The 24,181-nt window shown below is 40.3% G+C and overlaps 2 long non-coding RNA genes across 2 annotated transcripts; both read left to right on the plus strand.

Annotated features, from left to right (window-relative positions):
- Nucleotides 1-505: 505 nt before the first annotated feature.
- LOC123733110 (uncharacterized) lies at nt 506-6,816 on the plus strand. The gene is made up of 3 exons (XR_006763601.1): nt 506-769; nt 4,895-4,999; nt 6,709-6,816. It is a non-coding gene; the product is annotated as an uncharacterized lncRNA (long non-coding RNA).
- A 4,025-nt stretch (nt 6,817-10,841) lies between these two features.
- On the plus strand, nt 10,842-16,137 carry LOC123733111 (uncharacterized). Its single transcript, XR_006763602.1, has 3 exons — nt 10,842-11,173; nt 12,781-12,954; nt 16,037-16,137. It is a non-coding gene; the product is annotated as an uncharacterized lncRNA (long non-coding RNA).
- The last annotated feature ends 8,044 nt before the right edge of the window (nt 16,138-24,181 follow it).

The raw sequence follows: 24,181 nt of genomic DNA on the forward strand, positions 1-24,181 counted from the left end.
TGTATTGTAGTAACCAACTGTATTTAATGGTGTTATGTAGTTGTGTTGTCATGTTGTGAATGTTGTATTGTAGTAACCAACTGTATTTAATGGTGTTATGTAGTTGTGTTGTCATGTTGTGAATGTTGTATTGTAGTAACCAACTGTATTTAATGGTGTTATGTAGTTGTGTTGTCATGTTGTGAATGTTGTATTGTAGTAACCAACTGTATTTAATGGTGTTATGTAGTTGTGTTGTCATGTTGTGAATGTTGTATTGTAGTAGGCCTAACCCTCACCAACAGAGACAGCAACAGACGACACAGAGAAAGTGATGGAGAGAGGCAGAGGATGGGAGTGTACAGTAGACTGGGATTCTAATTACTGCACTGCGCAGTGTGTGTGTGTGTGTGTGTGTGTGTGTGTGTGTGTGTGTGTGTGTGTGTGTGTGTGTGTGTGTGTGTGTGTGTGTGTGAGGGTGTTTTGGTACTGTAGGATTCTTTAATCAATGTGGCTCATTGGACAGGTCAGAGTCTCAACACAATTGAAAAGTTACCATCAATAAAACACCAAATGATGTAATTTCTTGTGGAAGAATGGGGTCACATCCCTCCAATAGACTTCCAGACAGTTGTAGAATGTTTGCCAAGGCTCATTGTAAGAGCTGTAAAGAGAGAGGGACTCGGAGAGAGAACAGGTAGAACCTGATATGTAAATGAGCAGAGCAAACGAAAGCAACTTTCAACGACCGAATGATCATTCAGACTCTGTTTCTATTGAGAGATAAAAGGTAAGACGACGATTGTTATGTGTTTTCATATAGTTGATGATATTGTTGTGTGTATTAATATAGTTGATGATATTGTTATGTGTATTAATATAGTTGATGATATTGTTATGTGTATTAATATAGTTGATGATATTGTTATGTGTATTAATATAGTTGATGATATTGTTATGTGTATTAATATAGTTGATGATATTGTTATGTGTATTCATATAGTTGATGATATTGTTATGTGTATTAATATAGTTGATGATATTGTTATGTGTATTAATATAGTTGATGATATTGTTATGTGTATTAATATAGTTGATTATATTGTTATGTGTATTCATATAGTTAATTATATTTTTGGTGGACAGTGTGATAATAGTCCTACTCTCCTTAAAATGTTTTGGATATAATTTAGATGCGTGGAGTGAATTCGTTCTGTGCCCATCTGTGTGCCCCAGGGTGATCGCTCCTACACTATCTACAATCTAAAAGGGTTCTTTGGCTGTCCCCATAGGAGAACCCTTTGTAGAACCCTTTTTGGTACTAGGTAGAACACTTTTGGGTTCCGTGAAGAACCCTTTCCACAGAGGGTTCTACATGGAAGCCAGAAGGGTTCTACCTGGAACCCAAAAGCGTTCTCCTATGGGGACGGCCGGAGGACCCGTTTGGAACCCTTTATTCTAAGAGTGTACTGTATCATAGGTCTATAGACTTGTCTTCTCAAAACAGGCTTAAAACACAACAAGTAACAAACAAACATGTTCTCTTTATAATCTACAGTTAACTCTTTTCACTCAGGAAGGTATGTTGTGTGAAAGAGAGACTAATAAATAATGTTCGAGAGCCTAACAACAACTTACACTTCCTCAAAACAGTTTGTGTGTATTCATTAGTGCCCACCGTCGCAAAACGTTTGGCAACAGAAACCGTTTAGGTCACATTGTACAGCATTTAGAGTAAACGGTTTATGTTTTATTTAACATCTTAAAACTGTTGGCTGTGGAGTAAACTAATGAATACAACCCAGGTTGTCGCCTACGACTCGACATGTTGATACCTGCCTCTTGCTGAAACCTGAATGTAGCCTGAGGGGTGTACTATGATACAGGCTTGATATACTGGTTTTCTAAAGCTAGCCAGCTTCAGTTAGCTTCACATTCCAGCTCAGGCCTCACCCATCAGAATATACACAACAGAACAGAAAATAATCACAATGAAGTTTCAAGGTGAGAATCCTGCCTGGGATTATTGTAAAGTGTGTAGATAAATTAAATGTAATGTTAGTATAGTGAATGACAGTAAAACACTCCTAACAGTCTACTACTACTGAGACAGGTTGGTGTAATGTTAGTATAGTGAATGACAGTAAAACACTCCTAACAGTCTACTACTACTGAGACAGGTTGGTGTCAGTTTAATCATACAAAATGGAGCTGACTGGACGTGGTCAAGTCAAATTCAATATATCAATATTCAGATATTATACTTCTACATTTAACATTTCATATGATAATGTAATTATATCATAGTTCCACTATAGTGTAGTGATCCTCTACATTTCATATGATAATGTAATTGTATCATAGTTCCACTATAGTGTAGTGATCCTCTACATTTCATATGATAATGTAATTGTATCATAGTTCCACTATAGTGTAGTGATCCTCTACATTTCATATGATAATGTATTTATATCATAGTTCCTCTATAGTGTAGTGATCCTCTACATTTCATATGATAATGTAATTGTATAATAGTTCCTCTATAGTGTAGTGATTCTCTACATTTCATATGATAATGTAATTGAGCCACTTCACAATTCCAACTAAGTGACCCAATTGGTGCCAACGGCGCGATGCGTAGGTTGTTGGCCTTTTACATGTGCGACCTGGGTTCACTTCCCTGCCCAGCTGTTTGCTACATTGGTGTCAGAAGTGGTATGGTGTCTGTGAGGTCATCAGAATGGACCGGATGTGTGAGGGGTCTGAGTAGTCGAAGCACGGGACTAAGTAACATATTGATACTGGGTTAACACTATTTATACTGATACTGGGTTAACCCTATTGATATTGATACTGGGTTAACCCTATTGATACTGATACTGGGTTAACCCTATTGATATTGATACTGGATTAGCCCTATTGATACTGATACTGGGTTAACCCTATTGATACTGATACTGGGTTAACCCTATTAATACTGATACTGGGTTAACCCTATTGATACTGATACTGGGTTAACCCTATTGATACTGATACTGGGTTAACCCTATTGATACTGATACTGCGTTAACCCTATTAATACTGATACTGGGTTAACCCTATTGATACTGATACTGGGTTAACCCTATTAATACTGATACTGGGTTAACCCTATTGATTCTGATACTGGGTTAACACTATTGATACTGATACTGGGTTAACCCTACTGATACTGATACTGGGTTAACCCTACTGATACTGATACTGGGTTAACACTATTGATACTGATACTGGGTTAACCCTACTGATACTGATACTGGGTTAACACTATTAATACTGATACAGGGTTAACCCTATTGATATCCCGATACTGGGTTAAAACTATTGATATTGATACTGGGTTAACCCTATTGATACTGATACTGGGTTAACACTATTAATACTGATACTGGGTTAACCCTATTAATACTGATACTGGGTTAACACTATTAATACTGATACTGGGTTAACCCTATTGATACTGATACTGGGTTAACCCTATTAATACTGATACAGGGTTAACCCTATTGATACTGATACTTGGTTAACACTATTAATTCTGATCCTGGGTTATCCCTACTTGGGGCGGCAGGAAGCTGCGCTCCAACGCTCTAGTGGTTAGTTAGAGCGTTGGACTAGTAACAGAAATGCTGCAAGATCAAATCTCTGAGCTGACAAGGTAAAAATCAGTTGTTTACCCCTGAACAAGGCAGTTAACCCACTTTTCCTAAGCCGTCATTGAAAATAAGAATTTGTTCTTAACTGACTTGCCTAGTAAAATAAATGAATAAATACTGGGTTAACCCTATTTGTGCGCTGCATAGGGTTTTTTCCTTGTTCACCAGCGACCTGGGTTCACTGCCCTGCACCACTGTTTGCTACAATATTAATATCATAGACTATCTGTTAAACGAAGAGACACCACAATATGAGTGAAAGGATTTCAGGATAATATCAGTGAGTGTTGATTTAGAGTTGTCTTCTGGGTTCATCCTTGTAGCTGCCTTTATCAACAGGGTGAAATGTAACAAATGACATCAGAGTTGGGAGGTAACCAGGTCCCTGTTTAAATCACCATGACAACCAGTTCATTATTTCTCCAGAGCAGCAAGGGAATCTAGAGACTCAACCTTTGTAGAATCACAATCACCTTTATTCACCAAGTACATTTGCACGTACATATGTAGGATCTTAATTTGAGCCAGTTTACTACAGCAGGAAAATATTCCTGCAGCAACAGAAAATGTGAATTATTATGTGAATTATAATTAATGGACATTTTTGTAGGGGTTACTACATTTTTCGTAAGGAAAACTCAAGTCTGAAATTTCTAAGTGTAAATTACAAACTTCAGAAGCCTTTTTAAACCTCAAATACACTACAAGTTTTACATTTCCTGCATTGCTGGAAAGTTCTTCTGCAGTGGGGGGGGTGATCAAATTAAGATCCTACATCTGTACACATAATTGTACATGGGGATATGAATGGGGGTCTATAACATCCAATCACAGAGGTTTACATCAGCTGACAGTTGCAATGTTATTGCTAATAACTCAAACTGCCCTTTTCAGATAAAGACATAAACTCTGTACAGATGTAGGATCTTAATTTGATCACCCTGTTGCAGAAAAACTAAACTTGTAGTGTAATTGAGTGTAATTAAACTTTAGAAAAGGTTTCTGAAGATGATAAATTCCACTTTTCCATTTTAAAACTGTTCATTAATTATAATCCACACAATAATTCAAATGTCCTGTTTCTGCAGGATTATTTTCCTGGTGTAGCAAACTGGCTCAAATTAAGATCCAACATCTGCAGCAATATACCTCTCTAATGAATATGGCTCTATTGAGATTCACTTTTGACCATTTGACATCTTGTATTTACTGTTGTTTAGGCTGGTTGAATGAGTTGCCAGTGAAAGCTACTTCATCTGCAAGAAAACAGGCGGCTGCACCAGTGACTGTCAGAAGTTTTGTGATTTCCTCATATGAACGTGAAAGTAAGTGTGTAGTCTACGCAGTTACAAAAATGGCTGTTGAAACTGTGGCACATATTTCTCGGTAACATTGAATAAATGTGTTGGTATGTAGGAAAGACGGGCAGACTCTCGTACTGTTGGTCTAGACTACCTACAAACTATTATAAGGCTATGATCACTTATCATGCCGACAAACCTGATGTTCTCTGTGAACTGATCTGAACAGGTTTAGACTGGTCATCTATGATATGTAGGTTATATACAGTACATTCTCTGTCCTGCTACTGGTAGGACTATAACATTATGTTGATCTGAACGAGTTTAGACTGGTCATCTATGATATGTAGGTTATATACAGTACATTCTCTGTCCTGCTACTGGTAGGAATATAACATTATGTTGATCTGAACAGGTTTAGACTGGTCATCTATGATATGTAGGTTATATACAGTACATTCTCTGTCCTGCTACTGGTAGGACTATAACATTATGTTGATCTGAACAAGTTTAGACTGGTCATCTATGATATGTAGGTTATATACAGTACATTCTCTGTCCTGCTACTGGTAGGACTATAACATTATGTTGATCTGAACAGGTTTAGGCTGGTCATCTATGATATGTAGGCTATAGCCGAGGTATAGAACTTGATCTGCATATCAAAAAACAAACTGCTATTATACATTATAACCTAGTCTACTTTACATAATATAACCTCTCTCACTTGATGCAAAAAACCTTTCTGAATGGATCAACAATTTCCTCCTCGGATCAATCATGTCCGTTTTAGCCCTTCTGTCTACATTCTCAGATACGTTTAGAAAAGAACAGATTGAAAGACAATAAATAGCCTACTGTTAGTGAATACAAATACGTGTGAGACATGGCCTTGTGTTGCTGTACTGTCTATAACTACCTTAACAAACAGAGACTTATTATTATTATTATTATTATTATTATTATTATTATTATTATTATTATTGTTGCTGAACTGTCTATAACTACCTTAACAAACAGTGACTTATTATTATTATTATTATTATTATTGTTGTTGCTGTACTGTCTATAACTACCTTAACAAACAGTGACTTATTATTATTATTATTATTATTATTATTATTATTATTGTTGTTGTTGTTCTGTCTATAACTACCTTAACAAACAGTGACTTATTATTATTATTATTATTATTATTATTATTATTATTATTATTATTATTATTATTATTATTGTTGCTGTACTGTCTATAACTACCTTAACAAACAGTGACTTATTATTATTATTATTATTATTATTATTATTGTTGCTGTACTGTCTATAACTACCTTAACAAACAGTGACTTATTATTATTATTATTATAATTGTTGCTGTACTGTCTATAACTAACAAACAGTGACTTATTATTATTGTTATTATTATTATTATTATTATTGTTATTGTTGTTGTTCTGTCTATTACTACCTTAACAAACAGTGACTTATTATTATTATTGACAGTTACCATGAAGATGAAATGTCACAACAACATGTTCATGTGATGCATTAAATCACCTGACTGTTTCTATGTGTCTGTTAGTAAATGTTTTATTTCTCTAAGAAATAATGAATACATGAGAACAATTGACAGTCAAGAACTAGTTGTCACTGTGTTAACCACAACCAACATGCTGGATCTCTGTTTAGTTGTCACTGTGTTAACCACAACCAACATGCTGGATCTCTGTTTACAGGGGTCAGTGCTCTAAAATGAGTCTCTCTGGGGAGAGAAAGGAGGGGGGCCCTGCCTCTAAAATGAGTCTCTCTGGGGAGAGGAAGGAGGGGGGCCCTGCCTCTAAAATGAGTCTCTCTGGGGACAGAGAGGAGGGGGGCCCTGCCTCTAAAATGCATCTCTCTGTGGAGAGAGAGGAGAGGGCCCTGCCTCCAAAATGCATCTCTCTGGGGGACATAACACCAAAGCTAAGAGGTGAGATAACAATTTTATGAATAATTCATTAAGTTATTTCCTAAATAAATATCTATCTTAATAAGGTGAATGCACTTACTGTAAATCTCTCTGGATAAGAGCATCTGCTAAATCAGGCGTTCTCAATCCGGGGTCTGCAGAGGTACTGCAGGGGTTCTGCAGGAAGCGCGGGGAGTGGTGGTGTATCCAGGGAGAAAACTAAACTAATATTCTGAAATGTCATTGTGGTCTTATGTTCCCATCTATTGGAATTATTTAGCAACTGCAGTAGTACTGAAAAAATGTGTTATTCCTTACTAAAGTAGTAATTACTGAGAATTACTAGTTAATGTTATCACTTACAATCATAAAATAACAACTTATACCATAACAAACAATTAAACTGACATAAACCAAAATCACTATATATGTAGTTATTCAGTTAATTACCAAATTGAGCCGGTCGGTCACATTTGAGAGTGAGGGAGATATACAGCATTTTGCAACAACAAAACATGATTTTTCGCTCTCTGAAATGAAACCATCAAGTGATAGATTTTAAACAAATCCTTGTCTGTGAGAGATGTAATAATTAATACATCATTTCTTTAAACAATAAAAGCTCATTTCTGTAAAGAGATATGTAGCGTTTTGGAACTCTTCTTATGTTTCCCCATCTGAGATCAGAGTAGATGAGAGATGTAATGTTTGTCTCTGTTGTGTTGAAGACCAATCAAGCAGGAGAGACCAGCCTCCCCTGTTCCCAGCTGTGTGTCCATGAAGAGTGACTGGTCTATGAATCCTCTTATATACTTTAGAGAGGGAGACTTTTCTACTGAACAAAGGTAAGAAGAACTCATGGGTCATGGTCAGTGAGTTAAACAACACTGTCTCTAGTCATTTCTTCTCTCTCTTTATATTGGTTGTTTTCATAATCCATAGGCTAATCCTTTAGTCCATTTTCATAGTCCTAAAACAATATTAAACAAACACAACGTTCCCTCCCTGCGTGTGTGTGTGTGTGTGTGTGTGTGTGTGTGTGTGTGTGTGTGTGTGTGTGTGTGTGTGTGTGTGTGTGTGTGTGTGTGTGTGTGTGTGTGTGTGTGTGTGTGTGTGTGTGTGTGTGTGTGTGTGTGTGTGTGTGTGTGTGTGTGTGTGTGTGTGTACTCCCTGGATGAGGAGATGTAATCTCATGTTTCGTCCACAGAAACCAACAGGAGAGACCAGAGCCAGAGATTCTCAGTGGTCAGTCTTCCCAGAGTCATCAAACAGACCTGGACTCTATATTCAGTGTATGTGGTCCTGTTATCTACATTTGTTTTTGTTTACCTCAAGTAAAGTTTATCTGTCAATTATTCATTATTGTGTTAATGAGAAAGCATTTCTTCTCTTGCTTAACTTATTTACTTTATTTATTTCAGATGCTTGAAGAGAAAATGATGACATTTGTGAAGAACGAGCTGAAGATGTTCAAGAGCATTCTTGGTCCTGAACTCCCAGAAGGCTTTGAGAGTCAGAAGCAGGATAAGGAAGTGGTGGATGCTGAAGATGAGAAGCAGGAGAGCAGTGCCAGAGAGGGGGCTCTGAAGATCACACTGCACATCCTGAGGAAAATGAACCAGAAGGAGCTTGCTGACACACTGGAGAAAAGTAAGATCTGTCTGCCTCATGTTGAATGCTGTTTTATAACATTTAAAAGCTGTGAAGCTAAAGTAGCTGTGAAACACAATGATATTGTAGCAGCCTTAACGCAACACCTTGTGACCTCATCAAGTAGCAGCAGGGATGTGTTGTGGTGATTAATTTAGAGAGAGAGAGAGAGAAGAGGACAACACTAATAATATCATCAATAATACCAATAATAATAACAACTAATGGAAAAAACATTTATACAGTCAGTTAAGAGAAGAAATTATTATAATTTAAACTTTATAACAGTCCTACAATACTGTAGGCATGAAAACAGATGTAATATTAATATCCTCTGTGGTATTTCTTTATTCAGATGAGCTTGCTGTGATTTGCCAACGTGAACTCAAATCTAATCTAAAGAAGAAGTTTCAATGTGTATTTGAGGGGATCGCTAAACAAGGAAACCCAACACTTCTCAATAAGATCTACACAGAGCTCTACATCACAGAGGGTGGAACAGGAGAGGTCAATAATGAACATGAGCTGAGACAGATTGAGACAACAACCAGGAAACGAGCAAGACCAGAGACTGCAATCAAATGTAACAACATCTTCAAACCCTTAACTGGACAAGACAAACTTATCAGAACTGTGCTGACAAAGGGAGTCGCTGGCATTGGAAAAACAGTCTCTGTGCAGAAGTTCATTCTGGACTGGGCTGAAGGAAAAGCAAATCAGGATGTTCAATTTGTGTTTTCATTCCCTTTCCGGGAGCTGAATTTGATGAAAGGGGACAAACACACTTTGATTGAACTTGTCAATCACTTCTCAATGGAAACCAAACAATCAGGAATCTCCAACTACAACAAGTACAAAGTTCTGTTCATCTTTGATGGTCTGGATGAGTGCCGACTGCCCCTAGACTTCCAGAATAACAAGATCTGTTGTGACGTCACAGAGTCAACCTCAGTGGATGTTCTGCTGACAAATCTCATCAAGGGAAATCTGCTTCCCTCTGCTCTCCTCTGGATAACTACCCGACCTGCAGCAGCCAATAAGATCCCTTCAGGGTGTGTTGACCAGGTAACAGAGGTACGAGGGTTCAATGACCCACAGAAGGAGGAGTACTTCAGAAAGAGATTCAGTGATGAGGACCTGGCCAGCAGAATCATCTCACACATAAAGACATCAAGGAGCCTCCACATCATGTGCCACATTCCAGTCTTCTGTTGGATCTCTGCAACAGTCCTCGAACACATGCTGAAACATAAGAGAGAAGAGATGCCCAAGACTCTGACTGAGATGTACACACACCTTGTGGAGTTTTATACCAAACAGAAGGATGAAAAGTATCTTGGGGAAGAAGAGACAGGTCCACACTGGAATAAAGAGAGCATTCTGTCTCTGGGAAAACTGGCTTTTCAACAGCTAGTGAAGGGCAATCTGATTTTCTATGAAGAAGACCTGAAAGAGGCTGGCATTGATGTCAATGAAGCCTCGGTGTACTCAGGATTGTGCACACAGCTCTTTAAAGAGGAATGTGTTCTGTACCAAGACAAAGTGTACTGCTTTGTTCATCTGAGCATTCAGGAGTTTCTGGCTGCTGTATATGTGTTCCTCTCATTCATTAACAACAATGAGAATCTAATGGCCGAACCGCAATCAACGTCCAGGAACCTTTCTGCGCTGTTCAGAGACAAGCCTAAAGTTTCTTTCTACAAGAGTGCTGTGGATAAAGCCTTACGCAGTGAGACGGGAAACCTGGACCTTTTCCTCCGCTTCCTTCTGGGACTCTCACTGGAGTCCAATCAGAAGCACTTACGAGGTCTACTGACAAAGACAAGAAGCAGCTCACAGAGCCATGAAGAGACAGTCAAGTACATCAAGGAGAAGATCAGGGAGAATCCCTCTCCAGAGAGGAGCATCAATCTGTTCCACTGTCTGAATGAACTGAATGACCATTCTCTAGTGGAGGAGATCCAAAGCTACCTGAGCTCAGGAAGTGTCTCAAAACCCAACCTGTCACCTGCACAGTGGTCAGCTCTGGTCTTTGTGTTGCTGACTTCAGAAAAGGAGCTAGATGTGTTTGACCTGAAGAAATACTCCAGATCAGAGGAAGGTCTTCTGAGGCTGCTGCCAGTGGTCAAAGCCTCCAGAGCTGTTCTGTGAGTACATAAAATGACATATAAAATCTAATCATCAGGAAGAAATATTCAGGTTAAAGAAAAATATGCATTATAATATGTGTATAATATTATATTGAAAACATTGAATAAATGCATTGATTTTCACATTAGTATAACAATATGACCATACAATTGTAGCTGACGGAAGATGAATCTATATGTTGTTTGAGAGAATAAACCAAATGCATCTTCCATTGTCCTTCAACACTACTGGTGTTAACTAAACAGTGTGTTTGTGAAGTCATGATGATCTCGTTGCAGGCTGTCAGGCTGTGGAGTCACAGAGGAAGGCTGTGCTTCTCTGGTCTCAGCTCTGAGGTCAAACCCCTCACACCTGAGAGAGCTGGACCTGAGCTACAATCACCCAGGAGACTCAGGAGTCAGACTGCTCTCTGCTGGACTGGAGGATCCACACTGCAGACTGGAGAAACTCAAGTATGTAGAGGGTTTATGTCAATGTTCATATCAGACATGTTTGACTTTTCAGGCTAGTTAATACAAACATTCTGACCACCACTTGGACAAAGTTATATGCTGACTGTGTGTCCAGTGTGTGTGTGTCGTGTGTGTGTGTGTGTGTGTGTGTGTGTGTGTGTGTGTGTGTGTGTGTGTGTGTGTGTGTGTGAATAAATGCATTGATTTTCACATTAGTATAACAATATGACCATACAATTCTAGGACACAGAAGAAGAATATATATGTTGTTTGGGAGAATTAACCAAATGCATCTGCCATTGTCCTTCTACACTAAATTAACAATGTGTTTGAAGTCATGATCTCTTTGTCAGGCTGTCAGGCTGTGGAGTCACAGAGGAAGGCTGTGCTTCTCTGGTCTCAGCTCTGGAGTCAAACCCCCTCTGTTATTGGTAATGGTGGGAGGTTAGCATGTTTTGTTGTAGCCTCTGTAATTGGTAATGGTGAGAGGTTAGCATGTTTTGTTGTAGTCTCTGTTATTGGTAATGGTGAGAGGTTAGCATGTTTTGTTGTAGCCTCTGTTATTGGTAATGGTGAGAGGTTAGCATGTTTTGTTGTAACCTCTGTTATTGGTAATGGTGAGAGGTTAGCATGTTTTGTTGTAACCTCTGTTATTGGTAATGGTGGGAGGTTAGCATGTTTTGTTGTAGCCTCTGTAATTGGTAATGGTGAGAGGTTAGCATGTTTTGTTGTAGTCTCTGTAATTGGTAATGATGAGAGGTTAGCATGTTTTGTTGTAGCCTCTGTTATTGGTAATGGTGAGAGGTTAGCATGTTTTGTTGTAGCCTCTGTTATTGGTAATGGTGAGAGGTTAGCATGTTTTGTTGTAGTCTCTGTTATTGGTAATGGTGGGAGGTTAGCATGTTTTGTTGTAGCCTCTGTAATTGGTAATGGTGAGAGGTTAGCATGTTTTGTTGTAGCCTCTGTAACTCTCTCACTCATTATTATTCATGATCTTTCTCAATCATGGTAGTCACAGGCTTGATGTAGTCATTGCAGTCAAAGAATATGGGACCAAATAATAAACTTTTGACTAATTTAATACACTATGAGTGAATTGGTCAGAAAACATATGACTTTTTTAAATAGGGGGACTAGATGCATGAAGTGCTTTCATTTTTCTAAATGGTGAAACAGATATGTATGAAAATATCCTCAAATAAAAGGTGACATTATATACTGTCACCTCATATGAAACATTTGATCTGAAATCCAAAATGTTGGAGTTTAGAGCCACATTTAAAATGTTATCTTCACTGTCGAAATAGATATGTTGTGGACTGTATACTCAATACAATCTAAATCTGATACCTCACTGTCTGTCTTTTGACTGATACTGCTTTTAAACTGGTCTGGTCAGTCTACTCAAATATTTGTACTATACATGTTTCTATCTGCAGGCAAAACTTTGATAATTTGTAATTTATAATATGATACTTTAATTTACCGAATAGATATGGAAGGTTTCAGGACACTGATATATCTAAATATGTTGAAAAAATATACTGCTACTATTTTCACCACCAAAGAATAGCAGTGTGATTTTAATATGATTTGACTCTTTGCAGGCTGTCAGGCTGTCTAGTCACAGAGGAAGCCTGTGATTCTCTGGCCTCAGTTTTCAGTTCAAACCCCTCACACCTGAGAGAGCTGGACCTGAGTAACAATGACCTGAAGGATTCAGGCGTGAAGCTGCTCTCTGCTGGACTAGGGAATCCCCACTGTAAACTGGAGACTCTGAGGTCAGTATTATCAGATATGAAAGTACTTTATGCATGTAGTTCTCCCATTTGAAAAAGTCGTAATTATTCGGACATATTACTTATAGTGTATTAAAGTAGTCATAAGTTTAGCATGTTGTCCCATATTCCATGCCTGCTGTCACGTTTCTCTAAGACAGAACCCAGAAGCAGACCAGGTGAGTAAAATGAAGGTGAGTATTTATTGGTAGTCTTGATGTGTAATTTGAGTGATCCAGGAGACGGAGCGGCAGCGGAGGTGAGTTGATGAGAGTAGATGGGTGGATTCAATGACGTCACTGTATCCACCGACGGCCAGGCAAGGGAGTTGAATGTTCCGGGAGGATGACTGTAGACAGAGTAAAGGGGGGGGGGAGTAACCAGTAACAAGAACAAAACAACAAGACTAGCTCAGGAAACATGAGGCTGTTCGTTGCTAACGATCCAGCAGGGAATGGATGTCAGCTCAGGGCTTATGAAGAGGTGATGATCAGGACCAGGTGTGCAGAAGGTTGATGAGATGCAGGTGTAGGGTAATCACTAGATCTCCCGCCTAACTCGTCGCCTGGCAACCAGACAGGGTAATAATATCACTAGATCTCCCGCCTAACTTCGCGCCTGGCAACCAGATAGGTTCCTGAACGCACCCTTAGACTCCAAACAGAAAACAGTCAGCTCAGGCAGAAACAGACTCAGGAAGCGGGATTCCTGACACCTGCAGTGAGGCTTGTGATTCTACTAACAAAGATCAAACCCCCTCTGTTATTGGTAATGGTGAGAGGTTAGCATGTTTTGTTGTAGTCTCTGTAATTGGTAATGGTGAGAGGTTAGCATGTTTTGTTGTAGCCTCTGTTATTGGTAATGGTGAGAGGTTAGCATGTTTTGTTGTATCCTCTGTTATTGGTAATGGTGAGAGGTTAGCATGTTTTGTTGTAGCCTCTGTTATTGGTAATGGTGAGAGGTTAGCATGTTTTGTTGTATCCTCTGTTATTGGTAATGGTGAGAGGTTAGCATGTTTTGTTGTAGCCTCTGTTATTGGTAATGGTGAGAGGTTAGCATGTTTTGTTGTAGCCTCTGTTATTGGTAATGGTGAGAGGTTAGCATGTGTTGTTGTAGCCTCTGTTATTGGTAATGGTGAGAGGTTAGCATGTTTTGTTGTAGCCTCTGTTATAGGTAATGGTGAGAGGTTAGCATGTTTTGTTGTAGCCTCTGTTATTGGTAATGGTGAGAGGTTAGCATGTTTTGTTGTAGTCTCTGTTATTGGTAATGGTGAGAGGTTAGCATGTTTTGTTGTAGCCTCTGTTATTGGTAATGGTGAGAGGTTAGCATGTTTTGTTGTATCCTCTGTTATTGGTAATGGTGAGAGGTTAGCATGTTTTGTTGTAGACTCTGTTATTGGTAATGGTGAGAGGTTAGCATGTGTTGTTGTAGCCTCTGTTATTGGTAATGGTGAGAGGTTAGCATGTTTTGTTGTAGCCTCTGTTATAGGTAATGGTGAGAGGTTAGCATGTTTTGTTGTAGCCTCTGTTATTGGTAATGGTGAGAGGTTAGCATGTTTTGTTGTAGCCTCTGTTATTGGTAATGGTGAGAGGTTAGCATGTTTTGTTGTAGCCTCTGTTATTGTAATGGTGAGAGGTTAGCATGTTTTGTTGTAGCCTCTGTTATTGGTAATGGTGAGAGGTTAGCATGTGTTGTTGTAGCCTCTGTTATTGGTAATGGTGAGAGGTTAGCATGTTTTGTTGTAGTCTCTGTTATTGGTAATGGTGAGAGGTTAGCATGTTTTGTTGTAGCCTCTGTTATTGGTAATGGTGAGAGGTTAGCATGTTTTGTTGTAGCCTCTGTTATTGGTAATGGTGAGAGGTTAGCATGTTTTGTTGTAGCCTCTGTTATTGGTAACGGTGAGAGGTTAGCATGTTTTGTTGTATCCTCTGTTATTGGTAATGGTGAGAGGTTAGCATGTTTTGTTGTATCCTCTGTTATTGGTAATGGTGAGAGGTTAGCATGTTTTGTTGTAGTCTCTGTTATTGGTAATGGTGAGAGGTTAGCATGTTTTGTTGTAGCCTCTGTTATTGGTAATGGTGAGAGGTTAGCATGTTTTGTTGTAGTCTCTGTTATTGGTAATGGTGAGAGGTTAGCATGTTTTGTTGTAGCCTCTGTTATTGGTAATGGTGAGAGGTTAGCATGTTTTGTTGTAGCCTCTGTTATTGGTAATGGTGAGAGGTTAGCATGTTTTGTTGTAGCCTCTGTTATTGGTAATGGTGAGAGGTTAGCATGTTTTGTTGTAGCCTCTGTTATTCGTAATGGTGAGATGTTAGCATGTTTTGTTGTAGCCTCTGTTATTGGTAGTGGTGAGAGGTTAGCATGTTTTGTTGTAGCCTCTGTTATTGGTAATGGTGAGAGGTTAGCATGTTTTGTTGTATCCTCTGTAATTGGTAATGGTGAGAGGTTAGCATGTTTTGTTGTAGCCTCTGTAACTCTCTCACTCATTATTATTCATGATCTTTCTCAATCATGGCAGTCAAAGAATATGGGACCAAATACTTAACTTTTGACTAATTTAATACACTATGAGTGAATTGGTCAGAAAACATATGACTTCTTTAAATAGGGGGACTAGATACATAAAGTGCTTTCATTTTTCTAAATGTTGAAACATATATGTATGAAAATATCCTCAAATAAAAGGTGACATTATATACTGTCACCTCATTTGAAACGTTTGATCTGAAATCCAAAATGTTGGAGTTTAGAGCCACATTTAAAATGTTTGCTTCACTGTCAAAATAGATATGGTGAGGACTGTATACTCAATACAATCTAAATCTGATACCTCACTGTCTGTCTTTTGACTGATACTGCTTTTAAACTGGTCTGGTCAGTCTACTCAAATATTTGTACTATACATGTTTCTATCTGCAGGCAAAACTTTGATAATTTGTCATTTTTAATGATGATACATTATTTTATGAATAGATATGGAAGGTTTCAGGACACTGATATCTGAATATGTTGAAAAATGATACTGCCACTTTTTTCACCACCAAAGCATAGCAGTGTGATTTTAATATGATTTGACTCTTTGCAGGCTGTCAGGCTGTCTAGTCACAGAGGAAGGCTGTGATTCTCTGGTCTCAGCTCTGAGGTCAAACCCCTCACACCTGAGAGAGCTGGACCTGAGTAACAATGACCTGAAGGATTCAGGAGTGAAGCTGCTCTCTGCTGGACTGGGGAATCCCCACTGCAGACTGAAGACTCTGAGGTCAGTATTCCTGTAGTTGGTCAACAAGTGATAACTGTTCACCAGATCCACATGTGTTTACCAGGCACACATAGTCCACACCATATGTGTTTGGACAGTGAAGCTTACAGTTTTAAATGTGGTGCTATGCTCCAGCATTTTGGATTTGAGATGTTTCATATTAGGTGACAGTACAGAATGTCACCTTTTATTTGAGGGTATTTTCATACATAGCTATGTTACTGTTAAGAAAGGAAAGCACTTTATGTATTTAGTTCTCCCATTTGAAAAAGTTGTACATATTCGGACAAATTCACTTATATTGTATTAAAGTTGTCATAAGTTTAGTATTTAGTCCCATGTTCCATGCCTGCAGTGATTACATCAAGCTTGTGATTCTACTAACTTGTTGAATTCATTTTGCAGTTTGTCTTGGTTGTGTTTTGGATGATGTTTTTCCTAATAGAAACTGAATGGTGAATAATGTCCTGTCATTTTGGAGTCACTTCACTTGTATTGTCAGTAAGAATAGAAGATGTTTCTGAACACTTCTACATTCATGTGGATGCTACCATGATTATGAATAATCATGAATGAATCATTAATGATGATGAATGAGAAAGTTACAGAGGCACAAAGATCAGACCCCCTCTGTTATTGGTATTATTCTGTATACTTCTGGCCCTTCTTTGGACACTGTGTTAACTAACCTCCAGACGAGCTTCAATGTCATACAACTCTCCTTCCGTGGCCTCCAACTGCTCTTAAATACAAGTAAAACTAAATGCTCTTCAACCGATCGCTGCCTGCACCTGCCCGCCCGTCCAGCATCACTACTCTGGACGGTTCTGACTTAGAATATGTGGACAACTACAAATACCTAGGTGTCTGGTTAGACTGTAAACTCTCCTTCCAGACTCACTATAAGCATCTCCAATCCAAAGTTAAATCTAGAATTGGCTTCCTATTTCGCAACAAAGCATCCTTCACTCATGCTGTCAAACATACCCTTATAAAACTGACCATCCTACCGATACTCGACTTCGGCGATGTCATTTACAAAATAGCCTCCAAATACCCTACTCAATAAATTGGATGCAGTCTATCACAGTGCCATCCGTTTTGTCACCAAAGCCCCATATACAGTGGGGGAAAAAAGTATTTGATCCCCTGCTGATTTTGTACGTTTGTCCACTGACAAAGAAAGGATCAGTCTATAATTTTAATGGTTTATTTGAACAGTGAGAGACAGAATAACAACCAAAACATCCAGAAAAACTAATGTCAGAAATGTTATAAATTGATTTGCATTTTAATGAGGGAAATAAGTATTTGACCCCCTCTCAATCAGAAAGATTTCTGGCTCCCAGGTGTCTTTTATACAGGTAACGAGCTGAGATTAGGAGCACACTCTCTTGCTCCTAACTGCAACTTGTTACCTGTAAAAAAAGACACCTGTCCACAGAAGCAATCAATCAATCAGATTCCAAACTCTCCACCATGGCCAAGACCAAAGAGCTCTCCAAGGATGTCAGGGACAAGATTGTAGACCTACACAAGGCTGGAATGGGCTACACGACCATCGCCAAGCAGCTTGGTGAGGAGGTGACAACATTTGGTGCGATTATTCGCAAATGGAAGAAACACAAAAGAACTGTCAATATCCCTCGGCCTGGGGCTCCATGCAAGATCTCACCTCGTGGAGTTGCAATGATCATGAGAACGGTGAGGAATCAGCCCAGAACTCCACGGGAGGATCTTGTCAATGATCTCAAGGCAGCTGGGACCACAGTCACCAAGAAAACAATTGGTAACACACTATGCCGTGAAGGACTGAAATCCTACAGCGCCCGCAAGGTCCTCCTGCTCAAGAATACATATACATGCCCGTCTGAAGTTTGCCAATGAACATCTGAATGATTCAGAGGACAACTGGGTGAAAATGTTGTGGTCAGATGAGACCAAAATGGAGCTCTTTGACATCAAGTCAACTCGCCGTGTTTGGAGGAGGAGGATTGCTGCCTATGACCCCAAGAACACCATCTCCACCGTCAAACATGGAGGTGGAAACATTATGCTTTGGGGGTGTTTTTCTGCTAAGGGGACAGGACAACTTCACTGCATCAAAGGGACGAAGGACGGGGCCATGTACCTTCAAATCTTGGGTGAGAACCTCCTTCCCTCAGCCAGGTCATTGGAAATGGGTTGTGGATGGGTATTCCAGCATGACAATGACCCAAAACACACGGCCAAGGCAACAAAGGAGTGGCTCAAGAAGAAGCACATTAAGGTGCTGGAGTGGCCTAGCCAGTCTCCAGACCTTAATCTCATAGAAAATCTGTGGAGGGAGCTGAAGGTTCGAGTTGCCAAACGTCAGCCTCGAAACCTTAATGACTTGGAGAAGATCTGCAAAGAGGAGTGGGACAAAATCCCTCCTGAGATGTGTGCAAACCTGGTGGCCAACTACAAGAAACGTCTGACCTCTGATTGCCAACAAGGGTTTTGCCACCAAGTACTAAGTCATGTTTTGCAGAGGGGTCAAATACTTATTTCCCTCATTAAAATGCAAATCAATATACAACATTTTTGACATGCGTTTTTCTTAATTTTTTTTGCTGTTATTCTGTCTCTCACTGTTCAAATAAACCTACCATTAAAATTATAGACTGATCATTTCTTTGTAAGTGGGCAAAGGTAGAAAATCAGCAGGGGATCAAATACTTTTCCCCCACTGTACTACCCACCACTGCGACCTGTACGCTCTCGTTGTCTGGCCCTCGCTTCACACTCGTTGCCAAACCCACTGGCTCCAGGTCATCTACAAGACCCTGCTAGGTAAAGAAAGTCCCCCCTCATCTCCGCTCACTGGTCACCATAGCAGCACCCACCTGTAGCACGCGCTCCAGCAGGTATATCTCCCTGGTCACCCCCAAAGCAAATTCCTCCTTCGGCCACCTCTTCTTCCAGTTCTCTGCTGCCAATGACTGGAACGAACTACAAAAATCACTAAAACTGGAAACACTTATCTCCCTCACTAGCTTTAAGCACCAGCTGTCAGAGCAGCTCACAGATTACTGCACCTGTACATAGCCCATCTATAATTTAGCCCAACTACTTCTTCCCCTACTGTATTTATTTATTTAGCTCCTTTGCTCCCCATTATTTCTACTTTGCACTTTCTTCCACTGCATATCTTCCATTCCAGTGTTTTACTTGCTATATTGTATTTACTTTGCCACCATGGCCTTTTTTTGCCTTTACCTCCCTTATTTCACTTATGCTCACATTGTATATAGACTTATTTTTCTACTGTATTATTGACTGTATGTTTCTGTAATACCCTTGTTTGAACCAAGTATTGAGTTTATTTGTTATAATTAATTGGTATTATATTTAAAAGATGATTGAATTGCTCCTAAACTGTAATGTTGTTAATGCATTCTACTTTTTGAAGAAATATTTATTTAATGTATAAGTGAATAGTTTGTTTTACTTTGAAGTTTACGTTTTGACCAATAAGGTCGCTTGTTAAGTTGTGGCCAATGGGAGTTGACCTGGTTAACGGGGAGGGAAAAAGACGTTGATGAAAGGATGGACGTTTTACCTCAGGACGGTTGGTGAAGAAAAATTATAAAAGAAGACGACAGAACTACAACAAAACCCATAGCTACTAAGACATGAAGGGAAATACATGTTTTATTTAATAAAAGAGTTGTTATAATTTAGTTAAAACTTAGTAAAGACTGAAGCTACCGTCTCGTCGTGGAGGTATTAGCCACCCTAGAGGTTAGCCTAGCATCGTGTGACACCGGGAGATAATTGCTTGGGAAGTTTAACGAGTTCGTGTTGCCATGGGGATATCGGTTACTAAGGAGTACTGTCTGCATGGGTAGCTGTGCTGCCTTGGACTTGGTGAGGAAACCTGCATGGAACTGCCATACTTCGCTGAGGGAATATCTACCATGTAGTGAGTAACCACAATGTGAGGTGCTTATAAATAAATACATTGGTAATGGTGAGAGGTTAGCATATTTTGTTGTAGCCTCTGTTATTGGTAATAGTGAGAGGTTAGCATGTTTTGTTGTAGCCTCTGTTATTGGTAATGGTGAGAGGTTAGCATGTTTTGTTGTAGCCTCTGTTATTGGTAATGGTGAGAGGTTAGCATGTTTTGTTGTAGCCTCTGTAATTGGTAATGGTGAGAGGTTAGCATGTTTTGTTGTAGCCTCTGTTATTGGTAATGGTGAGAGGTTAGCATGTTTTGTTGTATCCACTGTTATTGGTAATGGTGAGAGGTTAGCATGTTTTGTTGTAGCCTCTGTAATTGGTAATGGTGAGAGGTTAGCATGTTTTGTTGTAGCCTCTCTGTTATTGGTAATGGTGAGAGGTTAGCATGTTTTGTTGTAGTCTCTGTTATTGGTAATGGTGAGAGGTTAGCATGTTTTGTTGTAGCCTCTGTTATTGGTAATGGTGAGGGGTTAGCATGTTTTGTTGTAGTCTCTGTTATTGGTAATGGTGAGAGGTTAGCATGTTTTGTTGTAGCCTCTGTTATTGGTAATGGTGAGAGGTTAGCATGTTTTGTTGTAGCCTCTGTTATTGGTAATGGTGAGAGGTTAGCATGTTTTGTTGTAGCCTCTGTAATTGGTAATGGTGAGAGGTTAGCATGTTTTGTTGTAGCCTCTCTGTTATTGGTAATGGTGAGAGGTTAGCATGTTTTGTTGTAGCCTCTGTTATTGGTAATGGTGAGAGGTTAGCATGTTTTGTTGTAGCCTCTGTTATTGGTAATGGTGAGAGGTTAGCATGTTTTGTTGTATCCTCTGTTATTGGTAATGGTGAGAGGTTAGCATGTTTTGTTGTAGCCTCTGTTATTGGTAATGGTGAGAGGTTAGCATGTTTTGTTGTAGCCTCTCTGTTATTGGTAATGGTGAGAGGTTAGCATGTTTTGTTGTAGCCTCTGTTATTGGTAATGGTGAGGGGTTAGCATGTTTTGTTGTAGCCTCTGTTATTGGTAATGGTGAGAGGTTAGCATGTTTTGTTGTAGCCTCTGTTATTGGTAATGGTGAGAGGTTAGCATGTTTTGTTGTAGCCTCTGTAACTTTCTCACTATTATTCATGATTCATTCATGATTTTTCTTAATCATGGCATCATCAGGATGCTTTTAGTAGTGTTTAGAAACATGTTATCTACTCACTTGTAAATAAAATGACTCCAGTCACCATCTGTAATGAACACGATGGGAGACAGAGAGCTGGTTTCAAGCGCAGGGCTCAGCAGGTGTTTATTGTAAAGGACCACAGGAGGAGGCAGGTAGCTGGGTCCAGGGGCAGGCAGAAGGTCATACACAGGGGGTCCAAAAAGGCAATAGTACAGGCAGGGAAACGGCATCATTAGTGAGGCAGGCAAAAACTATCATTCACAGGAGGATTATTTACTGTCACCTCACATTAAACATTTGATCTGAAATCCAAAATGTTGGAGTTTAGAGCCACATTTAAAATGTTATCTTCACTGTCGAAATAGATATGGTGTGGACTGTATACTCAATACAATCTAAATCTGATACCTCACTGTCTGTCTTTTGACATATACTGCTTTTAAACTGGTCTGGTCAGTCTACTCAAATATTTGTACTATACATGTTTCTATCTGCAGGCAATACTTTGATAATTTGTAATTTATAATATGATACATTAATTTATGAATAGATATGGAAGGTTTCAGGACACTGATATATCTGAATATGTTGAAGAAATATACTGCCACTATTTTCACCACCAAAGAATAGCAGTGTGGTTTTAATATGATTTGACTCTTTGCAGGCTGTCAGGCTGTCTAGTCACAGAGGAAGGCTGTGCTTCTCTGGTCTCAGCTCTGAGGTCAAACCCCTCACACCTGAGAGAGCTGGACCTGAGCTACAATCACCCAGGAGACTCAGGAGTCAGACTGCTCTCTGCTGGACTGGAGGATCCACACTGCAGACTGGAGAAACTCAAGTATGTAGAGGGTTTATGTCAATGTTCATATCAGACATGTTGGACTTTTCAGGCTAGTTAAGACAAACATTCTGACCACCACTTGGACAAAGCTATATGCTGTGTGTGTGTGTGTGTGTGTGTGTGTGTCCTGTGAGTGTGTGTGTGTGTGTGTGTGTGTGTGTCCTGTGAGTGTGTGTGTGTGTGTCTTGTGTGTCCGTGTCTTGTGTGTGTGTGTCCTGTGTGTGTGTGTCCTGTGTGTGTGTGTTTCACAGTGAACACACACACACACACACACACACACACACACTCACACACACACTCACACAGGACACTCACACACTCACACAGGACACTCACACACTCACACAGGACACTCACACACTCACACAGGACACTCACACAGGACACTCACACAGGACACTCACACAGGACACACACACACACACTCACAGGACACACACACACACACTCACAGGACACACACACACACACTCACAGGACACACACACACACACTCACAGGACACACACACACACACTCACAGGACACACACACACACACTCACAGGACACACACACACACACTCACAGGACACACACACACACACTCACAGGACACACACACACACACTCACAGGACACACACACACACACTCACAGGACACACACACACACACTCACAGGACACACACACACACACTCACAGGACACACACACACACACTCACAGGACACACACACACACACTCACAGGACACACACACACACACACACTCACAGGACACACACACACACACACACTCACAGGACACACTCACACACACACTCACAGGACACACTCACACACACACTCACAGGACACACTCCACACACACACTCACAGGACACACACACACACACACTCACAGGACACACACACACACACACTCACAGGACACACACACACACACACTCACAGGACACACACACACACACACTCACAGGACACACACACACACACACACACTCACAGGACACACACACACACACACACTCACAGGACACACACACACACACACACTCACAGGACACACACACACACACACACTCACAGGACACACACACACACACACACTCACAGGACACACACACACACACACACACACACACTCACAGGACACACACACACACACACACACACACACTCACAGGACACACACACACACTCACAGGACACACACACACACTCACAGGACACACACACACACTCACAGGACACACACACACACTCACAGGACACACACACACACTCACAGGACACACACACACACTCACAGGACACACACACACACTCACAGGACACACACTCACAGGACACACACACACACACACACACTCACAGGCACACACACACACACACACACTCACAGGACACACACACACTCACAGGACACACACACACACACACACTCACAGGACACACACACACACACACACTCACAGGACACACACACACACTCACAGGACACACACACTCACAGGACACACACACACACACACTCACAGGACACACACACTCACAGGACACACACACACACACACTCACAGGACACACACACACACACACACTCACAGGACACACACACACACACACACTCACAGGACACACACACACACACACACTCACAGGACACACACACACACACACTCACAGGACACACACACACACACACTCACAGGACACACACACACACACTCACAGGACACACACACACACTCACAGGACACACACACTCACAGGACACACACACACACACACACACAGGACACACACACACACTCACAGGACACACACACACACTCACAGGACACACACACACTCACAGGACACACACACACACTCACAGGACACACACACACACTCACAGGACACACACACACACTCACAGGACACACACACACACACAGGACACACACACACACAGGACACACACACACACACACAGGACACACACACAGGACACTCACAGGACACACACACA

This window comes from Salmo salar, unplaced genomic scaffold (genome assembly GCF_905237065.1).
Source record: "Salmo salar unplaced genomic scaffold, Ssal_v3.1, whole genome shotgun sequence".
Taxonomy (NCBI): Eukaryota; Metazoa; Chordata; class Actinopteri; order Salmoniformes; family Salmonidae; genus Salmo; species Salmo salar.